Source organism: Cucurbita maxima, unplaced genomic scaffold (assembly GCF_002738345.1).
Source record: "Cucurbita maxima cultivar Rimu unplaced genomic scaffold, Cmax_1.0 Cma_Scf00066, whole genome shotgun sequence".
NCBI lineage: Eukaryota > Viridiplantae > Streptophyta > Magnoliopsida > Cucurbitales > Cucurbitaceae > Cucurbita > Cucurbita maxima.
This window is the reverse complement of record NW_019272082.1, coordinates 120,494-139,007: the sequence shown is the minus strand read 5'-3', so window position 1 is coordinate 139,007 and position 18,514 is coordinate 120,494. Positions and strand designations below refer to the sequence as shown.

Genomic DNA, 18,514 nt, shown 5'->3' with positions numbered 1-18,514 from the left:
TGGAAAATGAGATTACTCTAGAGACTTAGTTACAAAAAAAAATTTCGAATACCTCCAAATATTTAGGTAAGTTCAATCGAAATTGGTTATTGTATTTCAGATTCTTGATGTTCAACTATGGATTTACAGTCACTTCCTCTAATACTCGTCTCTATTTATGATTGTTTTGAATTTTAAATTGGTTTTGGCGGGAGAAGATGTAGAAGTGCAGAGATACTTTGATTCTAAGTTTGATCTTCGTTTAAATGGTGGATTTTGTTATTATGGTTTGAATGTGACTTTGAAGTGAGATTTGAGAATCTCTTTCTAGTTTGGAAGAATTTTGATTTTTGAATTTGAGCTTATACACCAAGTTTCTCTCTATGGAATGATTATACATACATTTCAATGTGAAATTTGGAGAACCCTCTCTAAGTTTAGATTTCACTTTTTTTTTTTTTTTTTCCGGCTAAATTGAGTTAAAATTTTCCTTTTTTCTACTTATAAGTAATAGCGAAATCTTGTTTCTACTATTTTACTCTTTTTTTTTTTTTTGTTCCATTACCTTATAAAATGTTGTTTTAATAATGTCAGCTGAAAAGTTTGTAAAAGTATATTCTACTCTATTATCTTATAAAATGTTGTTTTAATATGTCAGTGGAAAAGTTTGTAAAAGTATATTCCACTCCATTATCTTATAAAATGTTGTTTTAATATGTCTGCAGAAAAGTTTGTAAAAGTATATTCCACTCCATTATCTTATAAAATGTTGTTTTAATATGTCTGCGGAAAAGTTTGTAAAAGTATATTCCACTCCATTATCTTATAAAATGTTGTTTAAATATGTCAGCTGAAAAGTTTGTAAAAGTATATTCCACGAGCAAAGATGATAGAAGAATTACAATGCAAAGCCTTGACATGATAGCGACTCTCATTCATTGAATAATAATATAGACAGTGGAGAATACTTTATCTTGTGTTATTTGAATTACCCTCTATTTTAGGAAATTATTGAATATAATAATTTATAACTTAAATAGATTATAAAATTTCAATTATGAATTGAATTCATGACATTTAGTATTATGTATTTCAGGTATGTTTAGTTAACGATGAGTACTTGGATTAAATTTTATTACAATATAATTAATTCAATAATATTTAAATATTAAAATAAATTTCGACCCAAAAAAAATAAATTCTATGAAAAAGTTATTAGAATAGTTATAATTATTATAAATGATTAAATAACTTTATTATAGCATAATATCAAACCTATAAATGTTATATTATAGCATTAAAAAAATGCAATTATAAGTTAAAAAAGATAATACCATATTATAGTTATGTTAAACATATAATAACAATAAAAATGATATAAAATGATTATATAACAATGTATAAGCTATAACTTCATCCTTTATTATAGCATTTATTATAGCTACAAAAAAACGCTATAAAATGTTCGAGACTTATAATAACATGGGCTGTCACGACGTACGAAAAACATTATAAAAAGTCTATGATAGCATTTTTCGTAGACTATTGTATTCTTTGTTTCTTGTAGTGGATCCATACGGTCTAACTTAGACTCTCTACAAAACCTAAAACCTAAGCTCTAATTCCAACTTGTAACTCCTACTCATTGAAAGATCGAATCACGAAAGTTACTACTAATGCAGATAATTTATTTACAAAATAAAAATATTTTCTTTAAACATTCGAGAAACATAAACTACGGAATACTTACAAACTCAAAACACCAAGTTCACAAACAACAAAAGTAAATATACAAAAAAAAAAAAAAATAATAATATAAAAATAAGACTCAGATCTAGATAGATTCCCTAAACTCTCCAACTCGGTTGCTTACTACCTCGGTTACTCAACGTCACGTTTATCTTAAAAGAAAAATGAAAATAATTTCGATGAGTAATTAATTTATTCAGTAAGTAGCTAGCTTGTCTTTTACAAGTTTTATTAATCATGTTTTCAATCCTTCTTAAGTTTTATTCACCAATAATTCGTAGTTTCTTTTACTAGGATCTTTTGTTCGTTAAAAGATATTCCAGCTATATAGAAAGTAGAATTATATTTCAACTTTAAGCATGAGTATAATTTTGTAAAATTTTGATGTTAGAGGAAAAAACAAGACTATATTAAATATATATATCCACTGTTACAAGACTCTGGTTAGAATATGTTACATTATACTACCTTCAAAATTGTCTAGGTGACAATTTTGGGATCATGGAAGAGTTTCTAACTTAGTTACAACACTCCAATAATTTGAATTATTAAGCATACACTAAAATAAATTCAAAGAAGTTAAATATGTTCAAAATTACATCTAAGGGGAGGCTATTCCTATATTCTTTTATTTAATTCTAAATAGAAAAAGGTATTTGCAAGGACAAATACAAATTTTTAAAAAAATGTAAAATGGTTAACAATTTAATTATGCTTAGGTAGATCCTAGCCATTAATTGGATAAGCCTCATCCTAGTGGGAGAGTTATGAGATGACTCAATCCTATTAAAATCTGAATTTTCATGTTAAATAACCTCTTAGAATAGTTATGAAGGATGATGACAAATGATAAATACGTTAAAGTCATAAAATCCAAAGATTTGTAGATGTTCTTGATGAGGTTAAGCTCATAAGATATAAATGGATCTACAAAAGGAAAATTATGTAGAGACACGAAGATATAGATCTTCAAAATGGAACTTATGACAAAAAAAAAAAAAAAAAGTTAATGTAGCTAAGCATTCTAGAGTCTATTAATATTTTCTAATTCATTTTTTTATATATTAGATATGTTGGAAGGAATATTTAGAATTCATTTGTGAAAACAAATCTAGAAAAATCAAAATGTTTGAAAACAAATTATTGTATAGATTTATTATTAAAAATCAAAATGTTTGTAAAAAAATAAAATAAAATAAAATAAAAGTTATTTATTCAAATGAATTTAACATATATATTTTTGAATAGAATGTTTGATAGAATAGATTGTATATGAAAACAAGAAAATTATTAATTGCTTATAGGGTTTTCTCACTTTTTTTATTTTTTAATCTTTTTATGTGATGACATATTACTCCTTATGAGCAATCTAACCTAAATAAATAACTACCTAAATTATTCGGGATAATTCTAAAAATAGAGATTTATGAATAAATGTTAACCTTGTCTCATATCAAATACTTCAAAGAATGATAGTGTATCATTCAAATATGAAATTAGAAGAATAGTATCATAAGTAACCTCAAAGGTTGAGAGTAAATGACAAAGATGCCTAAGGAACGGCCTTTGGTGTGGTTAACCTCCTAGTTGCTTAGAATAGACGAACCTAATTTTTGTATTAGCAGGGTATTATATAGGAGTTTTATTGCCTAAACCTAATAAACGAACGCAACTTATATTGCTCGAGCCTAATAAATGAATTCTTATGATTTTAGGAATAAATTTAGGAAAATGATTTAGGTATTTTAGGAAAAAAGGTGGACAAATTTTAGGGATAGATTGACTACCTATAAATACCCCTCCATCCTACTTAGTTCATCGTTCCAAGAAATCGCAAGCAATACAAAGCATAGTTCTACTGAGTATTTTGTAAATTCTTCTCGATTGGTCTTAATAAAGTGTTAGAGTGTTTCCCACATAGACTTGTGTTCAACCGGAACAATGTATTTTATGTTACATGGAAAAGAAATAATATAGAAAATTAGAGGTGTACATGGTCCAAGTTAGGTTGGATTGAGAGATATTTTTGGACCACCCAAAAGTTAGGGTTGGTTGAATTGGTAACCAACCCAATAATTTTCACAATTCAATCCAACTCAACTCTCTATTTTTTTGTTGGACTTTTGTTAAAAAAGAAAAAATTATTTAATTTTTTTTTATTTATCCACAGTTGATAGTTATTCAATGCTATCTTACATAAGAGATATTAAAAGTTCACCAACAAATACAAATTAATCTATAATCACTCAAAAACAAATTCATCATTAACAACGAGCAAAACTTGTAGCATCGTAACATAGTTCAACATTATCATAGAACTAAAGACAACTAATGTAACGACCTGAAATTTTCGACTTAATTTAAGGTCGCTACTGTATACATATCCTAAATATTGGATGCGGTAGACTTCATTTAAATTTCATAAAACATATCCTTTATCTTAAAACACAACCATGGACTTGCGTGTTTCGAAAACATCTTTAAAACGATACATCAAAAGACTTGAAAATAAAATAAATAAGCGTTTAAGTTAAAAACATCCTATTCTAGCCTAAGTCTAAGAAAATAAATACCACTATCCTATGCATTTACCATGGTCTCGAGTTGCGATGTCATCGTCAGCCGTATAGGAATGTCTTGCCTTAACTTGAAAAATGTAGTAGCACATGACTTGAGTATTTAAATAAATACTTAAGTGACCCCACTATTGCGGAAAAATGTAGTAGCGCATGACTTGAGTATTTAAATAAACACTTAAGTGACCCCACTATTGGGATTGCCTTCACCTGAAAAAATGTAGTAGTGCATGACTTAAGTATTTAAATTAAGCGCATGGCTTGAGTATTTAAATAAATACTCAAGTCACATGCAAACGATATGACCCCACTATTGGGGTTAAATGCAACAATCACATGCAAACGAGATGATAGCGCATGGCTTGAGTATTTAAATAAATACTCAGTAAGTGACCCCACTGGGACCATATACTGTTAGACAAACACAACTCTCCACAATGGTATGATATTGTCCACTTTGAGCATAAGCTCTCATGGCTTTGCTTTGGGCTTCCCCAAAAGGCCTTTACCAATAGAGAGTGTATTCTTAGATTATAAACCCATGACATTCCCTAAATTAACTAAATGGGACACTTTCATCTAACACCTCCCCTCGAACAAAGTACGCCTCCTCTTAATCGAGGCTCGACTCCTTTGGAGTCTTAGTCATTTTTGACTGCCTTCGAGGAGGCTTGACTCCTTTTTTTTCTTTTTTTGGTGTCCTTTGTTCGACATTCGAGGATTTGCCCATCTATTGGCACGACTAAGTTTAGGGAATGACTCTAATACCATGGTAGACGAACACGACTCGATCTATTGGCTCAAAGGTCGTCATGGTAGTTTAGGGCCAAAGGGCACGGCTAAGTTTAGTCATTTTTTACTGCCTTCGAGGAGGCTTGACTCCTTCTTTTTGGAGTCCTTTGTTCGACATTCGAGGATTTATCAATCTATTGGCACGGCTAAGTTTAGGGCATGGCTCTGATACCAAGTTAAGTTGAATGGCACAATGACCTCACCTAGGGTCACGACCTCATGTATTTATAGATGTGTATAATGAAGATTATATTCTAAATCATAGATTTAGTAACAAACCATGAAATCATAGATTTGGTAACAAAACTATGAAATCATAGATTTGGTAACAAACCGGTAAATCATAGATTTGGTAACAAACTAGTAAACCACTAAATTATCTTACTATATACAAATATGATCTATTCTACGTTTAACACCCCCCTCAATCTAAACGATGTACTACTAATTTCAGATTGCGCCTAAAATTGCTAAAGAAGGAGCTGGCAATGGCTTTGTCATGATATCGGCGAGCTGATCCTTGGAAGAAATTAGTCGAACATCAAGCTGATGAGTCGATACTCGGTCACGAACGAAGTGATAATCAACCTCAACATACTTCGTCTGTCGATGAAAGATTGGATTGGCGGACAGGTTGGTGGCACCAATGTTGTCACACCACAGGCTAGGCGCTCGCACTTGCGAGATCCCGAGCTCACGCAAGAAAACTTGGATCCAAATTAATTCGGCAGTGGCATCAACAACCACCTTATATTCGGCCTCCGTACTAGAACGAGAAACTGTTGATTGTTTCCTCGAACTCCAAGAGATAAGATTGCCATAAAAAAAAATCACATAGCCTTCAGTTCTTCGACGATCATCAGGATTCCCGGCCCAATCAGCAACCGAAAAGGCACTCAACAAATCAGTGTTGGACTTTGTAAGACACAAACCCATATCAATAGTGTCATGTAGATAACGAAGAATTCGTTTGACTACCGCCCAATGTATAGATGTTGGGGAGGACATGAACTGACACACTCTATTGACACAGAATGATATAACAGGACGTGTCAGTGACAAATATTGGAGAGCACCAACGACACTCCGATAGCGAGTAGTATCCTTAGGCGAATCCAATAACAACTTCTCACTAGGAAGCATAGGTGTGGGGACACCTTTGGAGGTGAGCATATTGGTTCTAGACAATAAATCTTGAATGTATTTATGTTGTGTCAGAATAAGTCCATTGGAAGTATGGCGGGCCTCAATCCCAATAAAATAACTCAAAATGCCAAGATCCTTGATGGAAAAATCATCCTGAAGCTGTGTAAGAAGTTTCTCAGTAGCCGTAAAAGATGAGCTGATAATAATAATGTCATCAACATAGATAAGGATATACATCTAAATGCCCGTCTTGTTAAAAATGAAAAGAGAAACATCAACCTTTGAAGGTGTAAAATCCAGTTATAATAGTTTGGAGCTAAGGCCAGAAAACCAAACACGCGGAGCTTGTTTAAGGCCATAAAGTGACTTATCCAGCTTGCAGAGATAACCAGGGTGTTGAGAATCCACGAATCCAGGGGCTGCTTCATATAAACATCTTCATTAAGAAAGCCATGAAGAAAAGTATTTTGAATATCAATCTGTTGAATAGCCCAACCACGAGAAATAGCAAGAGACAATAAGAGCCGAATAGTAGTGGGCTTAACAACTGGACTAATGGTATCATCATAATCAACGCCATACTGCTGTTTAAAACCTTTAGCAACCAAGCGTGCTTTGTAGCGATCAATAGAGCCATCTAGCTTTTGCTTGAGTTTAAAAACCCATTTCCAATCAATAACGTTAAGACCAGCACGAGGAGGAACTAAGTGCCATGTCTTATTTTTTTGAAGTGCCTGAAATTCATCATTCATTGCCTGACGCTAGAGGGGATGCTCCATAGTAGTAATATGTGAAGTAGGTTTAGAGGCAGAAGACCGAACTACAAAATATGCTATTGTTCCATCTATACGCACCTTGGGTTTCTTGATATTGTGCTTCGATCGAGTACCATACGAATGAGTAGTAGGTGAAGGATCCACATTTGAGGGGACAACTATATCAACCGTTGTGAGGGGAGCAATCGATGCTACAGTAGTTGGTTGACCATCGGTCGAGGATTCGACCGGGCATTGTGAAATATCATCTGCTGGCGGAGGAGCCGAGGCCTCAATCATTGGCGGAACAACCAACGCCGATTTGCATGGCAGCGACGCGGAGGATGTAGACACCAAATTTTCTGCATCCAAAGAGTTAGTAGGCACAAACATGCATGTGATCATTCTCCAAATTAGTACTGCTATTACCCAAATGCAAGGTGCACAAATCAGGGGCATTATGCGTCGACTGCATGATTGGGGAAGAATTAGGTGGAGCTCTCTTGAATGGAAAAACATTTTCATCAAATATGACGTCTCTAGACATATAGACACGACCAGAATCGGTGTCAAGACACTTATACCCTTTATGTAAAGAACTGTAGCCTATAAAGACACATTCCATTGATCGAAAAGAGAACTTTTGTTTGTTATAAGGACGAAGATGAGGCAAACAAGCACACCCAAATTTTTTTAATAAGAAGTAATTTTGTGGGGTATGAAAAAGATGCTCTAAGGGGCATTGGTTATCGATGACACGAGTAGGAAGACGATTGCTGAGATATGTGGCTGTAAGAAACGCGTCGTCCCAAAATTTAATAGGTACATGAGCATGAGCTAGAAGGGCTAGGCCAGTTTCAACAATATGAAGGTGCTTGCATTCAGCAGACCCATTTTGTTGATGTGTGTGAAGGCACGAAATACGATGAGCAATTCCAAGGGAACGAAAAAATGTGTTATGAATTTTTAAATATTCCCCACCCCAATCAGATTGGACCCACTTGATTTTAGTATCTAGGAGGCGCTCAACATGAGCTTGGAATTGCAAAAATATACGAGGAGCTTATGTACGATCATGCATCAAATAAATCCACGAAAATTTACTAAAATCATCAATGAAGCTAATATAATATTTAAAACCCCCAACAGATGGAGGTGTAGGGTTCCAAACATATGAAAAATAAGTTTCAAAGGTGACGAAGACCTATGGGAAGAACTAGTATATGGTAACTGATAACTTTTTTGCTGACTGACATGCATTACAAATTGACAAAGATAACTCACTAGCCCACGGAATATTATTAAGACGCAAAATTGATTTTACTATTTGAGATGAAGGATGTCCAAGACGTGCATGCCATTGGGCACGAGTAGTAGATCTACTCACCAAGGCGTGCTTGAGATCATCAACATCAGATGGCTTAATAGAATAAAGACCAGATTCACACCTCCCATCTAGGAGACTTTTCCTCGACCGTCGATCCTTAATAGAAAAATGCGAAGGATGGAATTCAAAAGATACGTCATTATCACGAAAAAATATATGAACGGAAAGAAGATGTTTGAAAATTTCAGGCACATGCAAAATATTACACAATCCAAGAGGACGAGTAACAATATTAATTAGAGAATGACCAGGTATGAAAACATGCAAACTTGCTCCATTGCCGACTTTAACTTGTTCACCTCCATGATAGCATTCACGCATAGCGAGATGATCCAGGGCACTGGTGATATGATATGTAGTGCCTGTGTCGTTGTGCCAATTTGGGTCAATCTTGTAAGAGGAAGTAGCCACCAGTATCGTAGGAGGAGAAGAAGAAGGTTCATCTTGATAGAACTCATCCATCCTATGCCAGCAGCGGATAGCAGTATGCCCCACTTTGTCGCAGATCTGGCAGAAAGGACGAGCAGAAGGGCCACGACGATCACCAGCAGGACGAAAGGGTGCATAACCTTGAGAACGACGACGACCTCGATCCCTATGCCCACGATTCTTCTGCTGACCACCACGAACAACATAATTGGCAGAAGATCCAAGATTTAACTGAAGATCAGCACGACCAGTATAATTGGTAGAAGATCCTTGATTTAACTGAAGTTCAGCCTGGTGTTGTAGTTGGAGAGCTTCAAACGTTATTAGATGTGCAAACACATCATCAAGCGTGAGGGCTTCACTCTTGGTAGTCATTGAGGTACCGAAGGGATCATAGTCAGGGCCAAGACCAGTGAGAAGATACGCGATCACATCATCATCCTGCAAGGCAAAGCTAGCGGCGGCCAGCTCGAGGGCCAGCCCTTTGATCTTGCAAAAATAATTTGCAGCAGATTGATCTCGTTTCTTGGACGTGGTGAGCTCAACACGAATCTGAGTAGTGCGAGCACGAGTTGACGACAAAAACATTCGCTGCACGGTATCCCACACCTCCTTGGACGTAGTAACGGCAACTACATCGTGAAGAATCTCCTCAAACATAGAGGAGAGAAGGCCGCTAAGGACCTGTTGATCCTGATCATACCCTGATTATAGGCCGGATTATAGACCAGCTCAGCACCAGCAGCAGTTGAGGAAGGGACCAGCTTGGCAGGTGCGACATTAGTGCCATCGAGGTAGCCCATAAGCTTCATACTTCGTAGGTAGGGGAGGAGTTGGGCGCGCCATATGATGAAGTTGTTTTTTGTTAGACAAATTGTGACCGCATGGTGTAGAGGGATTGAGACGATGTTGGAGATGGTGGATGGAGAGGAGGAAGAAGAAATGGTAGACATTTAAAAAATAAACCTTGGCTCTGATACCATGTTAAGTTGAATGGCATAATGACCTCACATAGGGTCACGACCTCATGTATTTATAGATGTGTATAATAAAGATTACATTCTAAATCATAGATTTAGTAACAAACCATGAAATCATAGATTTGGTAACAAAACTATGAAATCATAGATTTGGTAATAAACCAGTAAATCATAGATTTGGTAACAAACTAGTAAACCACTAGATTATCTTACTATATACAGATATGCTCTATTCTACGTTTAACGTGAAGAATCTCCGTTAGGAGTTAAGATTTGTTTTGATTAGATTTTGTTTAGATTTGATTTGTTTACTGGTTTGTTAACATATTTTCTCCAAATTTTTAGGTAGATTTTCTAAATTTCTTTTTGTATTCTCTCTATATATAGAACATTCTTGCTCTTCATAATTTAATCATCTTATCAATCATTCAATCCCTCATTCTTTCAACTAACAATTGGTATCAGAGCTATCTTCTTAAGGGATCAAAATGGGAGGAGAATCCAATTTTTCAAATGTGGGCAGTTCGTATAGAGACTTATATGGAGGCTTTGAATCTTTGGGAAGCAATAGAAGAGGATTACGAGGTCCCTCCTACAGAAGGAAAAGAAGACAAGAAAATCAAAGGCAAAAGCTTGCCTATTTGCCGCTGTATCTGAAATGATCTTCATGCGAATAATGTCCCTCAAAATAGCAAAAGAAATCTGGGATTATCTTAAAGCTGAATATGAAAGGATTCATAGAATGAAAGTCCTGAATTTGATTAGGGATTTCGAGTTGCAGAAGATGGAGTCAGAGTCGGTGAAAGAGTACTCTGAAAGACTTCTCAGCATCGCCAACAAGGTGAGATTGCTTGGGTATTAATTGATTCCAGGATCGTTGAAAATCTGCTAGTCACTGTTCCAGAAAAGTTTGAAGCCACCATTACTACTCTGGAAAACACAAAAGATCTGTCAAAGATTTCTCTTACAGAACTCTTGAATGCTTTACAACCACAAGAGCAAAGGAGGTCTATGAGGCAAGAAGGGGTGATTGAAGAAGACAAAAGGAGGAGGTTTCAAAAAATGCTATCCACCTTGCCGCCATTGTGAGAAGAAAGGTCATCCACCATACAAGTGTTGTAGAAGACCTGACGCCTTTTGCTCTAAATGCAATCAACTTGGACATGAAGCTATGATCTGCAAAGCCAAAGATCAGGTGAAAGAAGTAGATGCACAGGTAGTTGATTAAGAAGAAGAAGAAGATCAATTTTTTATGGTCACTTCTTCCTCAGACAAAGAATCAAGCGAGAGCTAGTCGATTGACAGTGGGTGCACAAATCACAAGACAAATGACAAGAAATCTTTTGAGGAATTAAGAGACACCGAAGATAAGAGAGTGAGGATTGACAATGGTGAACACTTGGAAGTCAAGGGAAAAGGCACAATAGCTATAACAAGTTATGAAGGTACAAAATTTATTCCAGATGTTTTATTTGTACCTAAAATTAATCAAAATCTCTTAAGCGTTGGTCAACTACTTGATAAAGGTTATAAAGTGTTGTTTGAGAATAAGTAGTGCTTGATCAAAGATGCTAGTGTCAAAGACTTGTTCAATGTCAAAATGAAAGGAAAAAGCTTTGCTCTAAATTCAACGGCTTTTCTATCCAAAGTTAGTGCCACTAAGATTTGGCACAAAAGACTTAAAACCTTTCATCATCGAGGTTTGCTTCAGATTCAGTCAAAGAAGCTGGTAGAAGGACTCGCTGACATTGATGATGACATGCCTCCTTGCCATGCTTGTAATTTTGGGAAGCAACATAGGCAACCCTTTCCTAAACAGGCATGAATAGTCTCGAAAAAACTGCACCTGGTTCATACTGAGCTTTGTGGTCCTCAGCAAACACCATCATTAAATGAAATTGCAGGTGTATTTTGGAAATTCAAAGCCAAAGTTGAGAATGAAGGTGCATGCTTGATTCAGACTATAAGATCAGATAATAGCAAGGAGTACACTTCAGAAAATTTTAACAGGTTTTGTGAAGAGGCTGGAATTGAACATCAGATAATAGCCAGGAGTACACTTCAGTAACTTTTAATAGGTTTTGTGAAGAGGCTGAAATTGAACATCAATTGACAGCACCATACACTTCTCAATAGAATGACATCAGTGAAAGGAGGAATAGATTCATAATGAAGATGACGAGATGCATGCTTCATGAGAAGGATCCTCTGCGTCGCTGCCATGCGAATCGACGTTGGTTGTTCTGCCAATGATTGAGGCCTCAACTCCTCCGCCAGCAGATGATATTGCACAATGTCTGGTCGAATCCTCGACCGATGGTCAACCAACTGCTGTAGCATCAGTTGCTCCCCTCACAACGGCTGATACGGCTGTCCCCTCAAATATGGATCCTGCACCTACTACTCATTCGTATAGTACTCGATCGATGCACAATATCAAGAAACCCAAGGTGCGTACAGATAGAACAATAACATATTTTGTAGTTCGGTCTTCTTCCGCTGAACATACTTAACATATTACTGCTATGGAGCATCCCCTCTGACGTCAGGCAATGAATGATGAATTTCAGGCACTTCAAAAAAATAAGACATGGCACTTAGTTCCTCCTTGTGCCGGTCTTAACGTTATTGATTGCAAATGGGTTTTCAAACTCAAGCAAAAGCCAGATGGCTCTATTGATCGCTACAAAACACGCCGGGTTGCTAAAGGTTTTAAACAGTAGTATGACGTTGATTATGATGATACCTTTAGTCCAGTTGTTATGCCCACTACCATTCGGCTCTTATTGTCTCTTGCTATTTCTCGTTGTTGAGCTATTTGGCAGATTGATATTCAAAATGCTTTTCTTCATGGCTTTCTTAATAAAGATGTTTATATGAAGCAGCCCCTGGATTCGTGGATTCTCAACACCCTGGTTATCTCTGCAAGCTGGATAAGTCGCTTTATGGCCTTAAACAAGCTCCGCGTGCCTGGTTTTCTTGCCTTAGCTCCAAACTATTACAGCTGGATTTTACACCTTCAAAGGCTGATGTTTCTCTTTTCATTTTTAACAAGACAGGCATTCAGATGTATAGGTGCTCTAATCTTACCACCTACCCGTGTAGTTCCTAGTCTACCAAAGAAGGACTAGTTTATAGGTTCACCTATTTCTACACTCAACACTCAGTAGGGGCTCTCCACCTACTCGTATAGTCCCTAGTCCAACTAGGACTGGTTTACAGGTTCCTTTGTTTCTAAACTCCATAGGGGTATACATCTTGAGCTAACTATCCATGAGTCTCTAGTTCTTCTCAAGATCTAGTTTAACGAGATTACAACATCGACCCTATCTCGACTCTACACTCAATAGTAACTCAACTTGTTTTGTGATTCTATAAGCTACTTAAATCATGTTAATACACTATGGAAGTCTACTAGGTTCTTAGGAGTGTTCATGCAAATTAAATTCCATTTCTCAATTTTCAGGACGTTCTAGGTTACTCTCTCGGCTTAATCAATCCCTAGGTGCACATAGATCGAACCTTTGATTCTACATGTAAACCACGTTAACTATAGCACTCTAATCTTAACTGTGATCTTGATGCGTGCTTTACTAGGAAAAAAATATAACTAGGAACTATCTCTAATACATAAATCAAGTCTATTTTCATATGTTATTTAAGAAGGTATTCCTACCAAGCCTTAATGCATGAAAGTCATGACATAAATTATACACAAGATCAACAATCAAATAAGCTCAACAGGGAGATAACATCCATCAATCACCCGAAGAACAAATCAGAATATTCCTTCTTCCATCATACCACATTAGAAAATGTTAATTAGACATGTTTCTCAATTCTCTTGCTCTAATGGGAATTTCATAATTTTATAATCCTGTGTGTCATAATTACACATGTTCTAACCACCTAAGGTCCATCATGCTTGCATACTAATTTGTCATCCCTACTAGTAATACTAGCCTCAAATCCAAATTGTTACTAGAATAAAGCATGCCCTTTGAAACTTATTTTTTCACTTGTTGGGAGACCCAAATTTCTTGAAAGCTCTCTCCTGTGCATGAATCAAGTCAAATTTAGGCTCGTACGTATCAAAACTGGGACAAAATACAATTAGGTTAAAAGGGGAACCTCACGCGTTGGTTCACAAGCCCCACGCGCGTATGGTCGCACGCGCTAAGATGTTGCCATATGGCCCAACATGAATGGTCCACCAAGGTCGAGGACGTGAGTTTGAAACTGTGGGCACTCACTAGGAGTTTGATTTTTCTTATGTTGAGTCGGGTCAGATCATCTTTTCTAGATGCATGCAGGTTATTGGGTAGCCGGTCTTCGCTTGACGTAATATTTTCTTTATTTTTTCTCCACCAATGCACTCGTCCTTTCTTTCCTCCTCAATGCCTGAAATGTGTCCCCCATCGTTTATCTTATTCCTTCTGAACATTGCAATTTCCAAAAGATCAATTATTTTCTATTTTCTTTCTATTTTCATATTTCTTTTTACATAACATGACTAATACGATTCCTTCAAAAGATTTGTAAAATATATATCCATCTAGTGCAATATATTACCGAGTGTAATATGTGATGAAAGAATGAGGGTTGTCATGCATGATTTATTACGCCACAATGGAAAATATAGTGACCTCATGTATAATTGTATATTCATGTGTATCAAAATACTTACCCTTTATGATAAGCACGGACACGTACACTGTGAGATTGTGAGATTGATTATGATTTATACAAAATATATATATATATATTATATTCAAAGTTCATAATTTTAAAACATATTGTTTGCATTTTAGGGATTCTTAAATAAATTTTTTGAAACTCAAAATTTTTGTATTTGTATTGGTGGGAAATGGAAGGAAAAAAGAATACCTTTTTACCTCGATTTGGTGGATAGTAAATGATTTTAAATATGGAGATTTATAAAAAAAATTATCTAAAATGTTAGCAATTTTTTTTTTTTTTTGTTAGATATAATTTTTTTAAACTAATTGTTTGTATTGTTTTGTTATTTCATGATTTATACTTATATTTTCCTTACATTTAGAGTAATTAATACTTCAAAGTGTTTGTATTTAGTTGTCTTTAGTTTTATGATAATGTGTGAGGTCTTTTGGAGAAGCTCAAAATAAAGCTGTGAGAGCCGATGTTCAAAGAGGACAATATCATACGATTGTGGACAACACTGGTTCATCTAACTGTATTCTTTTTTTTTTTTTAATGGTACTAATTACTTGTGTGAGTCCGAATGGCAAGAAAATTAAATCATTAGAGTTCATTTACTAGGCTCACGCAATAGAACTCCTCTATCCACCTTTATAATATATTGCTAATACCAAAATTAGGTTCGTCTATTTCAAGTAACTAGGAGGTTCAACCACATCATTCCTTTGGCATCTTTATCTGAAGCTTTAGCTATTTGATTATTAAGTAACTTTAATGTCTTCCAAGCTTAGTCCAGTGCAAGGATTTGTTGGGCTATAATCAAAGTTGACTCCTATTTCAGTGGCTGATGTTCCATTGATATCTTCTTAAGTTTCTTGACTAATTTTTACTCCGAAATCCTATTCATGCAAACAAGAACCATCAAAATATGGTATGAAAACTAAATGAAATAAGTTGATAAGTTAACATATCGAGGATGGATGAGAAAATATACATGACCTGGGCGGCCTTGATCATGTGGACAGTAATTTTGATCAATCATGATAGGGTTCTTTACATTATCCAAAATAATGTGTTGAAAATGAATATTCGTATCGAATCCATTGCTTGGTCTTCCCCAAGATTTAATTCCTCGCTCCATTCATAGTTCCAATAAAATTTGATGATGTAACTGTCACATTTTTCACTCCGGGCTCTTCCACCGACCAACCCAAGCTGCCAATGCTACAAACATATATTCAACAAAATACCAAATTTTCTAGGAGGATTCATTTTCTCATTCATAATATGTAACTGCATTCATCATTTTCATAAGTTAAAAGGAAAATAGTTAAAACCACTTTGTCCAATTTTATATTTGTTTTTATAATTCCTAATTAATTTTTCAAACAAACAAAATCATTTCAAAAAATTATTTTGTTGTCACCTATCTTGTCTAGGTCCACATGTAATACTTTCCATTTATAAGTTGGTGGTTCCTGGACCAATTGAGATGTAGTCGTCACTGGTGTCGATGTTGGAGCTGAGGATAGTCACATCTGATGATTCCTCCACATGGATGCCATCAAAGTGTTTGGACTATTGCCAGCGTCTGAGACCTTCACTCCTTAAATGTTCACATTTTGGCAACCATGCACCGCAATGTTGAACATTGGGCTATTAATCAAAGTTAATCCATTGATTATTACGTTTTGTGAATTTTCTATATGAGATTCTACAAATTTAAAACAACCAAGAGCTAGAATTAATACAAATTTAAATCAATATGGTATTTTTTTATCTATTTTTTTATCTAGCAAACTTAAATAATGTATACCATGGCTCCATCCGGGCAATTATTCCCTGAAGATTTTATAGTTCCATGTGCCAGATCCTTGCCCGTCAATAACACCGCCATAAATGGAAAGCCCATTTACGTTTTGAAGCTCAATCCAAATTTTAGTTTTAGTTAGAACCTGAATGTCCAAGGAAGGTACAAGAGTGTCATCGATGCGAAAAGTAATAGCATTGTGCTTACAAGGTCCACTAAAGCTCCCACTTGGAACGTAGAATGTGCCTTTGGGCACGTTAATAGTAGTTGGTCCCGACGAATCACAATCCTTAGCCCATACTGTTTGAAGCACAGGTAAAGCATCGGTCTTTCCATCAGGCTTCACTCCGAAACTAACAATATCTAATATTAATTCATCAACCATAGCATAGTTCAAAAATAGAAGTAACCATAGAAAAAGAAAAAACATTAGGTTTCCATAAAAAGTCATATGAATACTGACTTTTACAAATATTTCTGATAAGTGTGAGAGAAGAAAAGAAAGAACCGATGAAAAAATGGAAGAGCTATGGAGTGATATTTATAGAGTAATGCATGCTACTGACTTAAAGTTGAAGTTATTTTGAAAAATATTATTATAATGGAAAGATTTAATTTGACAAAATTTAAATAACTCTAAAGATTTTATCTTCCATGTTACCTGTTATAAATTTTCATAAGAGTATTAAATAAAAGTAAAATAAACTAATTAGTAGAAAAGTAAAGAATGTGTCATTTTGACAATTTATAAGGAACCGACTGACTCGATGACTAAAAAAAAACGGGTAAATTTTTCGCAAAATAAAACAAAGGAATTTAAAACATATCGAACATTATGTCAAAATAAAGTTTATACAAAGTATTTTAAAACACAACACAATAGTTAAAACACAAGTTAAGGGATGACACAAAGGGGTTGAAGGACGACGGGTGAGGTTTGTCTATGGCACCTGCTCCAGAGTCCGCTTTCGACCTCGACCAACTCCTTATCACCTGGAAAAAAAGGGAGAATAAGGAATGAGTACAAGACTCAGTAAGTAGCCTACTTGTAGGCTCTTAATCGTGTCCTTGATATGCTACAGTACCACATTCTTTGTTCTTGTTCTTGTTCTTGTTGTAAGTACTTAGGCCCTCTAATTCTTGTTCTTGACTTGGGGTTCTTATCTTGATCTTTCTTGAGGACCTTGGTCCTTGAATCCTAAAACTTTGGTTTTCCTTTAAGGGCCTTAGTACTATGGTTTTTGGTTTTTGGTTCTTGGTCCTTTCTTTCTTGTTCTTGTCCTTAGAACTAGGATCTTGATCCTTGTTCTATTCCTTGATCTTTCTCTTGTTCTTGGTACTTCCTTGGTTCTTGTTTTGTTCTTAATTCGTTCTCCAAGACACTCCCCCTAGGATTTACGATACTAGACATGCACCTGACTGTGTCCAAGGCTTCATGCGTTTCAAGCGACATAGCCTTAATCTACGTCCAAGGCTTCATGCGTTTCAAGAGACGTAGTCTTATTGCATCTTAGGGCTTGCCCTTCGATACGGTCTACTTAATCCTATGTCCAGGACTTCATGCGTTCCAAGCGGCATAGTCTAAAAACCTACATCCAAGGCTTCTTACGTTCCAAGCGATGTAGTCTTAATACTGCATCAAGGGCTTGCCCTATAATACAGTCTACTTAACCTACGCTCAAGGCTTCATGCGTTCCAAGCAGCGTAGTCTAAGTCTTAGGAGGTTCTTGATTCGTGGTTAAGGTAACGTACTCACTTCTTGTTCCTCCGTGACTTTAGATTACTCCCCTTAATAGACTGTAAAGGTCACTTGCTCGGTGCATAATTAAACATGGCATCCTGCAAGTCAGCAGGGCATCTCTTCTTGGTGAGGGAAACTTGAGGCATGACATCCTGCAAAAGAAACATGGTGTAGGTCATGGGTCACTTTGGACATGTTTAGAGTATCACAAGTTGTAACTTGTATTTGTAACCATATGAACTCATCTCAGTGTAAGTTTTTCTAGAAGGTCATAGATTCCTAGGGAGTTCTTTAGAGGGTTCTGTAAGAGTCTTAAGTCTTGTGGTGTTTCCTTTAGGTGTTTCTTGGATCCTAACTAGGTTTAGGTTTCAAACTTACTCCAATCAACTTGAAACCTCAGACTTATCTTCATGTCCTTCATAATCGACCTTATAAGAAGTAGCAAATGATTTGAAGCACGTATAGATCTTGAAATCTCTTAAGTAGTCCT

The 18,514-nt window shown here is 35.6% G+C and overlaps 1 non-coding gene across 1 annotated transcript; it reads right to left on the bottom strand.

Moving 5' to 3' along the window:
• Positions 1 to 9,123: 9,123 nt before the first annotated feature.
• Positions 9,124 to 9,263, bottom strand: LOC111472180. The gene has a single exon (XR_002715373.1). It is a non-coding gene; the product is annotated as a small nucleolar RNA Z247 (small nucleolar RNA).
• Positions 9,264 to 18,514: the final 9,251 nt, after the last annotated feature.